The sequence below is a fragment of the Chlorocebus sabaeus genome, chromosome 26 (assembly GCF_047675955.1).
Source record: "Chlorocebus sabaeus isolate Y175 chromosome 26, mChlSab1.0.hap1, whole genome shotgun sequence".
NCBI classification, from domain to species: Eukaryota; Metazoa; Chordata; class Mammalia; order Primates; family Cercopithecidae; genus Chlorocebus; species Chlorocebus sabaeus.
Genome location: NC_132929.1, coordinates 46,602,379 through 46,617,991, shown reverse-complemented (window position 1 = coordinate 46,617,991; position 15,613 = coordinate 46,602,379).

The following is a 15,613-nucleotide window of genomic DNA, read 5'->3' as shown; positions in this document are numbered from 1 at the left end:
CCATGTCTGGAATGCAGCTGGCCCTCCCTAAATGTTAGCTCTCTTCCCTTCTCACTTGGGTTCATGTTTGTTATCATCAGGAGCTGCCTTGGTGTAGCAGAAAGAGCACTGGCCTAGATTCCAGTGTTGGCTTATGCACTGGCTATTTGTCAGGATTTAATAGAGCTTGTTAATAATTATTGAACACTGATTAGGTGCCAGGGACCATGCTAACAGCTTTCCATGCATTATCTCATTTAATCTGCCCAACAAGTGCAAGAGAAATGTTCAGGTGTTATCTCAATTTTATTCCAGAAAAAAACAGACTTTACTTGGGTAATTAACTTGCCCAAGGCTGAACAGCTAGATTGGTAGAGTTGGGCTTGAAACTAGTGGTCTGGCTTTGGAGCCCACATTGTTTAACCACTAAGTGGTGGTCAACATTTCTGATCTTTACTATCCACATTCAAAAAAAGAATCCACTATTAAAAGGTGCTAATATTTATTCAGCAGCTTCCTACATGCTAGGCATTTGGTTAGACACATTTCACTTACTCTCAGTGTCCATCATAAGGTATTACTATGCCAGTATCACACATGCAGCTGCTGAGGTAGGAAAATATACCCTAAACTTGTGAAAATGGACAAAGATAGTATATCCTAAATGACACAGGTCTATACAAATTAGCAGGTGATTATCATCTGGATAGTAAGGTGCTGTGTCCCTTAAGATGCAGAAGAGTTCCAATAAACTGGCAAATGCCTCCAGGAATGTCCTGGATTTGCCATTTCCACCACTACCAGCTGTAGGTGCCTGAAGGCTTGTGCCTGGACCGCCAGGCCTCTTGATCTTGGGCAATGCCAGGGCCCCCTCCAGCCCCGCCCTATACTTCCCTCCCTGACTCTGCTCCCATCGCCTCCTGCCTGCTGCTTCCCTGCAGCCACTCCACCTGCTCCTTGGCCATCGGGCCATCTGGGCTTCACCAGCTCTTCTTGGCCAGTGACATTCAAGGCTGTTCCACCCTATTATGCCTGTTATACAAGCCACAGCTCTATTTTTAGATTAACCCTCGTGGATCATAATTACTTTCAAAAATATCTACACCCTCACCTTTACATGTGAATACAGATGAACTTGGCCTTCCTTCGGTCGCATTGCCCTGTGTGACATTACAAAAGAACACTGAAGTGGGGGTCAGCAGATCTGAGGTCGAGTCGTGGCTTTTCTACTAAACGACTGTGACCTTCAGCAAGTCATTTGTTTTATTGGTTCACAGTTTTTCCCACAAACCAGTGAATAACAACAAGATGTTCCTTAAATAAGGTCATATATGTGCAAGTGCTTTCTGAATGGAAAAGTACTTTGTAGGCATTACTCACTACTTATCCCGCTCTCTGATCATCACCTCCAAAGACAAGCCTCCTTTTGCTGCAATTCTTAACCCTGGCCTCACATTGGAGTCACCTAAAGGCTTTTAAAAACTGCCTATGGGGCCAGGCACGGTGGCTCACGCCTGTAATCCCAGCACTTTGGGAGGCTGAGGCGGGCAGATCACGAGATCAGGAGATTGAGACCATCCTGGCTAATGTGGTAAAACCCCATCTCTACTGAAAATACAAAAAAATTAGCCGGGCATGGTGGAACGCACCTGTAATCCCAGCTACTTGGGAGGCTGAGGCAGGATAATTGCTTGAACCCGGGAGGCAGAGGTTGCAGTGAGCCGAGATCACACCACTACATTCCAGCCTGGGCAACAGAATGAGACTCTGTCTCAAAAAACAAAAACAAAAACAAAAACAAAACACCTGCCTATAGGCCAGGCATGGTGGCTCATGCCTGTAATCCCAGCACTTTAGAGTCGCTTGAGGCCAGGAGTTTGAGACAGCCTGGGCCACATAGCAAGACCGTGGCTCTACAAAGATAAAAAATTAGCTGGGCGTGGTGATGTTTGCCTGTAGACCCAGCTGCTAGGGAGATGGGTGGGAGGCTCGCTTGAGCCCAGGAGGTCAAGGCTGCAGTGAGCCAAGATCACGCCACTGCACCCAGCCTGGGTGACAGAGTGAGACCCTGTCTCAAACAAAACAAAAGAAAACAAACAACTGCCTCTGGCCATCCCTGAGATATTCTGATGTAATTGGTTCTGGGGTGAGGCCAGGGCATGAGCATTTTTTAAAACTCCTAGTGATTCTTGCCTGTAATCCCAGCTACTCAGGAGGCTGAGGCAGAATTGCTTGAACCCGGGAGGCGGAGGTTGCAGTGAGCTGAGATAGTCCCACTGAACTCCAGCCTGGGCGACAGAGCGAGACTCTGTCTCAAAAAAATAAAATTAAAATAAAAATTAAAAAACTCGGCCAGGCATGATGGGTCACGCCTGTAATCCCAGCACTTTGGAATGCCGAAGCGAGTGGATCACGTGGGGTCAGGAGTTCGAGACCAGCCTGGCTAACACAGTGAAACCCCGTCTCTACTAAAACAAACAAAAAAAATAGCTGGCCATGGTGGCGAGCGCCTATAGTCCCAGCTACTCTGGAAGCTGAGGCAGGTGAATGGCTTGAACCCGGGAAGTAGAGCTTGTAGTGAGCCGAGATCGTGCCACTGCACTCCAGCCTGGGCGACAGAGCAAGACTCTGTCTCAAAAAAAAAAAGAAAAATACAAAAATTAGCCAGGCGTGGTGGTGTGGGCCTGTAATCCCAGCTACTCTGGAGGCTGAAGCAGGAGAATCACTTGAACCTGGGAGGCAGAGGTTGCAGTGAGCTGAGATCGTGCCATTGAACTCCAGGCCTGGGCAACGAGAGCAAAAGTCCGTCTCAAAAGAAAATTTAAAAATGAAAAACTCCTAGGCGATTCTAATGGGCAGGCAGCATTGGAAAGCTCTGGCCCACTGGAATGAGGAGCACATTAATTCCCTCCTCCTTTTTCAAGGCTTAGTCCTGGTCTCTTGCAGGTGTTCCAGGGGTCTGAGCACTTTGTTGATGAACCTGCTCCTTCTAACTCTCTGGCCAAATCTTCAGCTGGGGCATGGGCTTCCTGTTTGTTAGCATAGCCAACTTTTCTTAAGTAGCTTGACTGAGAAACTCAGCCAACGGTATTTTTACAGATGTTTCATTATTTTTAATGAAAACCAGTTCCCTCTCCACACTAGGACACGAGGCCTGCTGACCATCTCCACTTGAGGTGCTGGCAGAACATCTACAAGCTACACATATCCAAAACACTACCTTGTCCGCCCTCCCTCCCGCTCCATACACATGCCCATCTGCTCTCCTTCCCTTGACTTCCCCATCTCAGCCAGTGGCATCACCATCTCCCGTGTCACCCAGACTGGAGACGAGGCCATGTGGAATATGTGAAGAATGCAGGTTCTGAAGACCAAGTGACCTCTGACTAAAGACTGAGCCTCCCTATGTCTCAGTTTCCTCTCCAATAAATAATAGATAATAATAGTCGATGATAATAATTCCTATTTCATACAATTTGTTAGAATTAAATGAGTCAGGCCAGGCGTGGTAGCTCATGCTTGTAATCCCAGCACTTTGGGAGGCCGAGGCGGGTGGATCACTTGAGGTCAGCAGTTCAAGACCAGCCTGGCCAACATGGTGAAACTCTGACTCTAGTAAAAATACAAACATTAGCCAGGCCTGGTGGTGCATGCCTGTAGTCCCAGCTACTCAGGAGGCTAAGGCAGGAGAATCGCTTGAACCTGGGAGGCAAAGTTTGCAGTGAACTGATATCAAGCCACTGCACTCCAGCCTGGATGACAAAGTGAGACTCCATCTCAAAAAAAAAAAAAAACCTGTAACATGCTTAGTAATTTGCCCATGGTAAATGCTCAAAGAACGTGAGGCTACCATATTTATACCTTTCCCTTCCAAATCTCCCGTATTCAATCAACAATCTAGAACTTCCATTTTTGGCTCTGAAATATTTCTTACATGCTCCCTTCTCCCCCACTGCTTACTTAGTTCCACACACCCTCCTCCCAAGGTCTCTCTGTCTCTAAGCCTCTGCGTTAACTTATCCGCCATCATGCTACCAAACCTATCTTACTAAAATAGGGTTCTGGTCACATAACTTCCTTATTTCAAAAAATAAAAATAAAAATTTGCTGTCTGCCGCTTCCTGTACAGAGAAAAAGAGCAAGAGCCCAACTGCCTGTTATGCCCTGCTGTGCTGTGTGCTTTGTGGGGAAGGCTCTCTGAACATTCCTCCTTGATCCACCACCCGTCCGACTCTGGGGTAACTTCCTGAGCTGGCAGGCCTGCTTCATATCCCGAATATGTGACCATGCCTGTGTCTCATTTACTATTGCATCACTCCAGGGTGTGGCTGGGTTGAAAAAGGCTCTGTTTGGTTTCTGCCACACAAGACAGACACATGAGCAAGTACTCATTGAAGACATATTGTTCGTCGATTATTTTTAAATGCTTTTTCTGTAAAATGTGACCTAGCTTTTCCCAATAATTTTCATCCATATACTCTACTCCTTGTAAGTTGTAAACATGATAGAAAAGCTACCTAGAAACTAACAGCAAAGATCTAAGGAAGAAAGGATTGAATCAACAAGGAATGTTGACTTTTTATTCCTAACACTGACATAGATCCTGGTGAGCGCTAGTTCCTGTAATGAAAAAATAATCCTGGGCCAGGCGTGGTGGCTCACCTCTGTAATCCCAGCACTTCGGGAGGCCGAGGCAGGCAGATCACCTGAAGTCAGAAGTTTGAAACCAGCTTGGTCAAGAGGGTGAAATCCCATCTCTACTGAAAAATACAAAAAATTAGCCAGGCGTGGTGGCATGCGCCTATACTTGGGGGGCTGAGACACGAGAATCACTTGAAACCGGGAGGCAGAGATTACAGTAAGCCAAGATCTCACCACTGCACTCCAGCCTGGGGGACAAAAGCGAAACTCCCTCTCAAATAATAATAATCCTGTAAGTGACAATCTTAGTACTTCATCCTCACGAAGCACCCCTCAGGATGACAGTCATGTTGATTGCATCAGTCCTTTGCAATTCATTCTGGGTCAGCGGCAAATATATCTGGAGTGTGTAGACAGCCCATTGGTGAACCAAGCTACCTTCATTTGGACCAATGTCCAGTTAAGCAGCTGTTTGCACAACACCCCAGATTTGGAATCAGCTGTGGGATGAGCAGAAGCCAGCTAGATATGCGCCTTGTGATGGCACGCACTCAGTTCAATTTCACAAAGATTTCCGCCAGCTACGGTGGCTCACGCCTGTAATCCCAGCACTTTGCGAGGCCGAGGCGGGCGGATCACGAGGTCAGGAAATCGAGACAATCCTGCCTAACACGGTGAAACCCCGTCTCTACTTAAAAAAAAAAAATACAAAAAATTAGCTGGACGTGGTGGCGGGCGCCTATAGTCCCAGCTATCGGGAGGTTGAGGCAGGAGAATGGCGTGAACCCGGGAGGCGGAGCTTGCAGTGAGCCGAGATCGGAGATCGTGCCACTGCACTCCAGCCTGGGCGACAGAGTGAGACTCCGTCTCAAAAAAAAAATTTTTTTTCACAAAGATTTCTGAGCAACTACTATGGGTAAAAGCAGCAGGAGGCTGAAGTGCTTTGGATGAAAGATAAATCCTAGGTGATCCTTTTCCTTACCTGTAACTGGAGAGTGCAGTAGGTGCAGGCCTGCCTTCCCAATGCTGTAATTACAGTTAACTCGCCTTTAAAGATGAATTTGGGAAGTTCAATTTGTTATGGTTGTTCAAAGTGGTAGCCGGAGGCAAATTCCTCCCATTGTTTTGCTATCTCGGTGCCCTCTAGTGTCCAACCGGGACATAGCTTTATCTAAACATGATAGCCCGGCGCCTGCTCGGAGCTAGGGTATGCTCTTGTGGTCGGGGAACAAGAAAGACCAGTTGAAATTCCAGCCTTTTGTGAATGGAAGTTCATTCCTGATTTGGCTCTCTGTTTGACTGTCACTGGTGTATAAGAATGCTTGTGATTTTTGCACATTAATTTTGTATCCTGAGACTTTGCTGAAGTTGCTGATCAGCTTAAGGAGATTTTGGGCTGAGACAATGGGGTTTTCTAAATATAAAATCATGTCGTCTGCAAACAGGGACAATTTGACTTCTTCTTTTCCTAACTGAATCCCCTTGATTTCTTTCTCTTGCCTGATTGCCCTAGCCAGAACTTCCAACACTATGTTGAATAGGAGTGGTGAGAGAGGGCATCCCTGTCTTGTGCCAGTTTTCAAAGGGAATTTTTCCAGTTTTTGCCCATTCAGTATGATATTGGCTGTGGGTTTGTCATAAATAGCTGTTATTATTTTGAGGTACGTTCCATCAATACCGAATTTATTAAAATACCTAGGAATCCAACTTACAAGGGATGTAAAGGACCTCTTCAAGGAGAACTACAAACCACTGCTCAGTGAAATCAAAGAGGACACAAACAAATGGAAGAACATACCATGCTCATGGATAGGAAGAATCAATATCGTGAAAATGGCCATACTGCCCAAGGTAATTTATAGATTCAATGCCATCCCCATCAAGCTACCAATGAGCTTCTTCACAGAATTGGAAAAAACTGCTTTAAAGTTCATATGGAACCAAAAAAGAGCCCGCATCTCCAAGACAATCCTAAGTCAAAAGAACAAAGCTGGAGGCATCACGCTACCTGACTTCAAACTATACTACAAGGCTACAGTAACCAAAACAGCATGGTACTGGTACCAAAACAGAGATATAGACCAATGGAACAGAACAGAGTCCTCAGAAATAATACCACATATCTACAGCCATCTGATCTTTGACAAACCTGAGAGAAACAAGAAATGGGGAAAGGATTCCCTATTTAATAAATGGTGCTGGGAAAACTGGCTAGCCATAAGTAGAAAGCTGAAACTGGATCCTTTCCTTACTCCTTATACGAAAATTAATTCAAGATGGATTAGAGACTTAAATGTTAGACCTAATACCATAAAAATCCTAGAGGAAAACCTAGGTAGTACCATTCAGGACATAGGCATGGGCAAAGACTTCATGTCTAAAACACCAAAAGCAACGGCAACAAAAGCCAAAATTGACAAATGGGATCTCATCAAACTAAAGAGCTTCTGCACAGCAAAAGAAACTACCATCAGAGTGAGCAGGCAACCTACAGAATGGGAGAAAATTTTTGCAATCTACTCATCTGACAAAGGGCTAATATTCAGAACCTACAAAGAACTCAAACAAATTTACAAGAAAAAAACAAACAACCCCATCAAAAAGTGGGCAAAGGATATGAACAGACATTTCTCAAAAGAAGACATTCATACAGCCAACAGACACATGAAAAAATGCTCATCATCACTGGCCATCAGAGAAATGCAAATCAAAACCACAATGAGATACCATCTCACACCAGTTAGAATGGCGATCATTCAAAAGTCAGGAAACAACAGGTGCTGGAGAGGATGTGGAGAAATAGGAACACTTTTACACTGTTGGTGGGAGTGTAAACTAGTTCAACCATTATGGAAAACAGTATGGCGATTCCTCAAGGATCTAGAACTAGATGTACCATATGACCCAGCCATCCCATTACTGGGTATATACCCAAAGGATTATAAATTATGCTGCTATAAGGACACATGCACACGTATGTTTATTGCAGCACTATTCACAATAGCAAAGACTTGGAATCAACCCAAATGTCCATCAGTGACAGATTGGATTAAGAAAATGTGGCACATATACACCATGGAATACTATGCAGCCATAAAAAAGGATGAGTTTGTGTCCTTTGTAGGGACATGGATGCAGCTGGAAACCATCATTCTTAGCAAACTATCACAAGAACAGAAAACCAAACACCGCATGTTCTCACTCGTAGGTGGGAACTGAACAATAAGATCACTTGGACTCGGGAAGGGGAACATCACACACCGGGGCCTATCATGGGGAGGGGGGAGGGGGGAGGGATTGCTTTGGGAGTTATACCTGATGTAAATGACGAGTTGATGGGTGCAGCACACCAACATGGCACAAGTATACATATGTAGCAAACCTGCACATTGTGCACATGTACCCTACAACTTGAAGTTTAATAATAATAAATAAATTTAAAAAAAAAAAAAAAAAAAAAAAAAAGAAATTCCAGCCTTGCCACTTGCAGAACTCTCAGGCCTGTCTCACTTCTCTAAGCTTCAGTTCCCTCACTTGTAAAATAAGGATGATAATGCCTACAACATCAGGCTTTTTTCGTAAGGAATTAAGGGATGATACATGGAAAGCATGACACCATCCTACCATAAAGAAATTGCTTCCAAAAATATGCCATCACTAAAGCTCCCAGACGTAAACTCATCCTAAGTAAGCAGGATGAGAAAGACTAATCTAGCACACTCCTCCCTCTGCATTTTAACCAGTTGTTTATGCATCATTTCCTTGCTGAATTATGAACAATGAGGTAAGAGGCCATGTATCTCCGCATATCTTACAGTGCCTGGTCGATGGAAAGATCTCAGAAAACATTTGTTGAAGAGGTACTGAATAAAAATGAATTCTTCCTGGCCTTAAAAATATTGTAGGGTGTAATATAAATGCATCGTTTCCAAATATCCGAGCCTACTCTCTTGCAGAGCATGTAAATCCTAAGGGCTCTATAATTCAACATTTTTTGGCAACTTCTTGTCCTGAAATACTCCAGCTCTGGAATACACCTTGGGGTAGCTGTAGGTCTCATTGTAAGCTATGGAAAAGCATATTCAGCGTGATAAAATCTGGGATGAGAACTCTTGAGCTCTGATCCCCAATGCGTCTGAAAAAAATGAGTGAGCTCCTGGGATGAATGGGAAGAGCTCGGCTAATAAGAGTGGTGGCCAAAGGCCAGTAGGGACCTTCAGAAGTCAGGACCCAAGAGATCTCCTATATTGCCTCTCTTATGTGTAAAATGAGAGTGATGGTCCCATCCTGAAGCCCCTGGAATACACTTTGATGGGCCAACTCAATCAACAAGTGCCCAGATGATTTTTTTTTTTTTTTTTTGAGACGGAGTCTCGCTGGGTTGCCCAGGCTGGAGTGCAGTGGCGCGATCTCGGCTCACTGCAAGCTCCGCCTTCTGGGTTCACACCATTTTCCTGCCTCAGCCTCCCAAGTAGCTGGAACTACAGGCGCCCGCCACCACACCCGGCTAATTTTTTTGTCTGTTTTAGTAGAGACGGGGTTTCACTGTGTTAGCCAGGATGGTCTCGATCTCTTGACCATGTGATCCACCTGCCTCGGCCTCCCAAAGTGCTGGGATTACAGGCATGAGCCACCGTGCCCGGCCCAGATGATTTCAGTTATAGAAATGTGATTGAGGCAGGTGCGGATCACCTGAGGTCAGGAGTTCGAGACCAGCCTGGCCAACATAGTGAAACCCTGTCTCTACTAAAAATACAAAACTTAGCCGGGCGTGGTGGCAGGCACCTGTAATCCCAGCTACTCAGGAGGCTGAGGCAGGAGAATCGCTTGAACCCGGCAGGCGGAGGTTGCATTGAGCTGAGATTGCACCGCTGCACTCCAGCCTGGCAACAAGAATGAGACTCGGCCCCCCCTCCCAGAAAAAGAGAAAAATATAGTTGAGTCTGTCGTGTGTTAAGTCGGCCATGACTTCAGACTTCAGTGAAGAACATATAGCAACTGTTATGAATATGAATACATTTTTTCTTTATACAAAAGTTATTCTTCTAACACCATAAGTCTACAAACCCACAATAAATAAAAGAAAATAAACAAGGCTGAGCGCAGTGGCTTACGCCTGTAATCCCAGCACTTTGGGAGGCTGAGGAGGGTGGATCACCTGAGGTCAGGAGTTCGAGATCAGCCTGGCCAACATGGTGAAACCTCTTCTCTACTGAAAATACAAAAATTAGCCAGGCATGGTGGCAGGTGCCTGTAATCCCAGCTACTCAGTAGGTTGAGGCAGGAGAATTGCTTGAACCCGGGAGGTGGAGGTTGCAGTGAGCCAAGATTGCACCACTGCACTCCAGCCTGGGGGACAGAGTGAGACTCCATCTAAAAAAAAAAAAAAAAAAAAAGGAAATAAGAAAGAAAAGAAACAAGACAGACTAGTATATCAGTTTCACTTTTTTTTTTTTTTTGAGACGAGTCTTCACAAGGGGAAGAAGCAGACTTTGACATTAAGAACCGATCAGAAGCTGGTAATCACAGATTTATGGAGTGCAACATCTGTTGTTCATTTAGTGTAGCCTTAAAACAATTAAAGGAAGATTGAGGCTATAAAACTTCCAAGTTCTTAAAAAATAACAACCTCACAGGGGAACTTAACAGTTGGTCAAATTAAAGTGCTGGGCCTTATAGCCTTTACTGACTGGCAAATAACCAGATTTGGGGCCATGAAACGATTGTGAAGAACTCTGGAGGGGATTTTGTCTCTGCATCAATCCAAATCATGCTGTCCATGCAAGGAGAAAAGAGCTGGGTCGCTTATGTAAAAAGCCGAGATCCCTTTGGGACAAAAAGTAGAGCTGTACTAAGATCTTATTGTTTAAAAAACATCAAAAATAAATCACCCATCAACTACAGCACACTACCTGTTTGAAAAATCATGTTACTTGTAATGTGCTGGTAAAATTAATTGAACATCTGCTCCCTGCCAGGAACTGTTTGAGTTGCTAGGAAAAGAGGAATGAATAAGACTCAGGTACATCCTGTGTTTATTGCGCTTATATTCTTCTGGGGGGAGGCAGGCAATATACAAGTAAATGAGATAATTTCAGACAATCGTTTGGAAAAAATAAAACCATGTAAAGGGCTAGAGAATGACAGTAGGTAGGAGTGCACAGCTATTTTTAATTTTTATTATGAAAAATTTTCAAGGACATAAAAATGGAGAATATTGTGAACTCTAGTATGTTCCCTAGATTCAACAGTTATCAATTTTTTCTACATTTACTTTTGTTGTCCCTTTTCCTATCTTTCTCTCTTTCTTTTTTTTTGTTAAGGTGTTTTAAAACAAATCCCAGCCATCATTCATTTCATCCCTATATATGTTAAGTATGCATCTCTAAGGGTCAGACAAGGTTTTAAAAAACTGCCTTAAATAAATTTACAATTCATAAATATTATATTCTATAAATTACAAACTTATAAATAATATAATATATAACTTGACATTTTAATGGTAAATATAGTTATATAAATTATATCTCATATAATTATGAAATTAGAAGTTATAAAATGATTACTAACCATTAAATAATAACATTTTTTAAATTATATAAATAGCCCATAATCTAATCACTTGAACTTGGTAACTGAATTTAGGTGCTTGTTTTTCCATCTTTCAGAAAATTATCTTTATTACAATATAACATGCTGTTGAAAAGTAAACAGCCCGAGCAGAGTGACTCATGACATTTATAATAACTCCAAAAAGCATGATATACTCAGCCATAACTCTAATAAAGTATATATGCAGGATCAATGTGCTAAAAACTACAAATTACCAAAGACCTAAAAAATGAGGAGATATCCTGTTCATGCTTTAGAAGAGTTATTGACTGGGCACGGTGGCTCACGCCTGTAATCCCGGCACTTTGGGAGGTGGAGGTGGGCGGATCACGAGGTCAGGAGATAGAGACCATCCTGGCTAACACGGTGAAACCCTGTCTCTACTAAAAATACAAAAAATTAGCCGGGCGTGGTGGCAGGCGCCTGTAGTCCCAGCTACTCGGGAGGCTGAGGCAGGAGAATGGCGTAAACCCGGGAGGCGGAGCTTTCAGTGAGCCGAGATCGCACCACTGCACTCCAGCCTGGGCGGCAGAGCGAGACTCTGAGACTCTGTCTCAAAAAAAAAAAAAAAAAAAAAAGACATACTATAAAATAAAACCACAGTGATCATAACAGTATAGTATTGACTAGAGGATAGATACAGAGATCAATAAAACACAATAGAGATTCTAGAAATAGATTCATAAAATATGGTAATTTTAAGGAGTTTCATTGAGGTATAATTGACTTACAAGAAACTGCACATATTTATAGTTTAAAGACTGATACATTTTGATATATGTATACATATGTAAAACCATCAGCCCAATCAAAATAATAAACATATACATTATCCCCAAAAGTTTCTTTGTGTCCTTTAGTAATCCCTTCTTTCCTCCCCTCTCTACTTCTCCACCTCATCTCCTGGCAATCACTGATCTGCTTTATATCATTTATATTTGTTTATATTCCTTGAAACTTTATATTAATGAAATCATATAAAATGTACTTTTTCGTCTCGCTTTCTGATGATTCTTTTGAGAATCAATAGTCCATTCTTTTTTATTGCTCTGAGGTATTCCATCATATTCATGTACCATATTTTACTTATCTATTCACTTGTTGATGGTCATTCAGGGGTATACTATTTTGGCTATTACAAATAAACCTGATATAACATTCATGTACAAGTCTTGTATGGACATATGCTTTCATTTCTCTTAGATAAATATCTAGGAGTTGGAATGGCTGGATCATATGGTAACTATGTGTTTAACTTTTTTTTTTTTTGGATAGAGTCTCGCTCTTTTGCCCAGGCTGGAGTGCAGTGGTGCTATCTTGGCTCACTGCAAGCTCCGCCTCCCAGGTTCATGCCATTCTCCTGCCTCAGCCTCCTGAGTAGCTGGGACTACAGGCACTTGCCACCATGCCCAGCTATTTTTTTGTATTTTTAGTAGAGACGGGGTTTTACCACATTAGCCAGGATGGTCTCCATCTCCTGACCTCGTGATCCACCCGCCTCAGCCTCCCAAAGTGCTGGGATTGCAGGTGTGAGCCACTGCGCCTGGCCTATGTGTTTAACTTTTAAAGAAACTGGCAAATTGTTTTCCAAAGTGGTTGTATCATCTTACATTCTCATCAGAAGTGTATGATTGTTCCAGCTTTATTACACCCTTACCAACACTTAGTATGATTAGTCTTTTTAGCCAGTCTAAAAGATGTGTGGTGATAACTCATGGTTTTAATTTTCATTTTTCAATTATTGATGGTCTTTTCTGAATGTTAAAGATTTTTTAATGTGGTTATTTGTCATCTATCTTCTTTAGTGAATTTAGTGTTCAAAGTTTTGACAAAGATATGAAAACACTTCAACAGATAGTGTTGGAACAACTGTATATTCATATGCAAAGTTTGAATCTCAATCTATGTGTCACATAATATACAAAATTTAACTGTAAATGAACCATAGAACTAAATGTAAATTTTTAAAGCTATAGAAGTGTTATTTTTATAAGTGTAAAAAAATAAGAGAAAATCTACTGTGATTTTGGCTCACAAAACAAGATTTAAAAAAACATAAACTAGGCCAGGCATGGCGGCTCACACCTGTAATCCAAGCATTTTGGGAGGTTGAGGCAGGTGGATCATGAGGTCAGGAGTTCAAGACCAACCTGGCCAAGGTGGTGAAACCCCATCTCCATTAAAACTACAAAAATTAGCCAGGTGCGATAGCAGGCACCTGTAATCCCAGCTACATGGGAGGCTGAGGCAGAAGAATCACTTGAACTTGAGCAGCAGAGGTTGCAGTGAGCCAAGATCATGCCACTGCACTCTAGCCTGGGCAACAGAGTAAAACTCCATATCAATCAATAAATAAATAAACTAGAATTCATTTAATTAAAAACTTTTGCTCTGTGAAAGACACTAAGAAAATGAAAAGATAAGTCAAATATTTGCAAATCACATATCCGAAAAAGAATTTGTGCCCAGAGTATATAAAGAGCTCTCAAAACTCATCAATAAGAAAACAACTTTTTTTTTTTTTTTTTTGAGGCAGAGTCTCGCTCTGTCGCCCAGGCTGGAGTGCGGTGGCCGGATCTCAGCTCACTGCAAGCTCTGCCTCCCGGGTTTACGCCATTCTCCTGCCTCAGCCTCCCGAGTAGCTGGGACTACAGGTGCTCTTCACCACGCCCGGCTAGTTTTTTGTATTTTTTAGTAGAGACGGGGTTTCACCAGGTTAGCCAGGATGGTCTCGATCTCCTGACCTTGTGATCCACCCGTCTCGGCCTCCCAAAGTGTTGGGACTACAGGCTTGAGCCACCGTGCCTGGCCAAAAACAACATATTTTTAAAAAATGAATAAAAGATTTGAATATGCACTTCATCAAAGAAAATATATACATGGGAAATAAACATATGAACAGTTGTTCAACATCATTAGTCATTAGAGAAATGCAAATTGAAAACCACAATGAGATACCATTATATACCAATTAGAATGGTAAATATAAGAAATGCTGATAATACCAAGTGCTGAAAGATGTGGAGCAACTGGAACTCTCATATGTGACTGGTTGGAATGCAAAATGGTGCAGGACGGGCACTCTAGAAAAGGCTGATATTTTCTTACAAAATTAAAAATATATTTACCATTTGACTCAGAAATATCATTTGTAGGTATTTCTTATACAGAAATGAAAACTCACATTCACAGAAAAATCTGTACATAATAATAGTGGCATTATTCAGAATTGCACCAAACTGAAAACTACCCAAATATTCATCAACAAATAAATGGATAAACAAACTGTGATACATCCACATAATGGAATACTACGCAACAATAAAAAGGAATGAGCTACTAATACACTCAACAATGTAGATGAATATTGAATGCCTTATGCTAAGTGAAAGACACCAGTCTCAAAAGATTTATACTGTCTGATTCCATTTGTGTGGCTGTCTGGAAAAGGCAAAACTATAGGAATAGAAAACAGACCAGTGGTTGCCAGAGTATGGGAGGAAAACTGACTGACTACAAAAGGCCAACATGAAGGAATTCTATTAGATACTGAAATTGTTTTGTATCCTGTTTGTGGTGGTGATTACAAGACTCTACGCATGTGTGAAACATCATAGAACTGGACAACAATGGGAGTGAAGTTTACTGTAAGTTTTTAAAAGTAATAAAGGGCTGGATGCGGTGGTGGCTCACGCCTGTATTCCCAGCAGTTTGGGAGGCCAAGGCAGGCGGATCACGAGGTCAGGAGTTCGAGATCAGCCTGGCCAATACTGTGAAACCCTGCCTTTAATAAAAATACAAAAATTAGCCGGGCATGGTGGCGTACGCCTGTAGTCCCAGCTACTCGGGAGGCTGAGGCAAGAGAATTGCTTGAACCTGGGAGGCGGAGGTTGCAGTGAGCCGAGATCACACCACTGCACTCCAACCTGGACAACAGAGCAAGACTGTCTCAAAATAAATAAATAAATAAATAAATAAATAAATAAATAAATAAATGTAATAAAAATGATTGATTTGTGGTTTCAGGTGTGTATGCAGCCTCACCTATCCTTATAAGTTCCCTGAACCTGAAGTGCTTGGTGCATGAGCTAAAGGCCAGTGTGGCTGGAGCTCAAAGAGCTTGGGGGAGAGTGTCACACAGCGAAGTCAAAGAGATGGGCAGGGTCAGCCCATGTAGTGCCATAGAAACACTTGGAAAGGAATCTGTGCTTCTTAAAGATCATTCTGGCTACTATGTGGAGAATGGGTATATAATAGTAAATTATGGGAAAGGTGCTTCTCCATTTTAAAAAAGTGATAAAGAGAAAAGCAATCTTATTTTGAGAAGAGAGACCCAAATAATTGAAACATATAACTGTGACTGAGGACTGGGAAGGAGAAG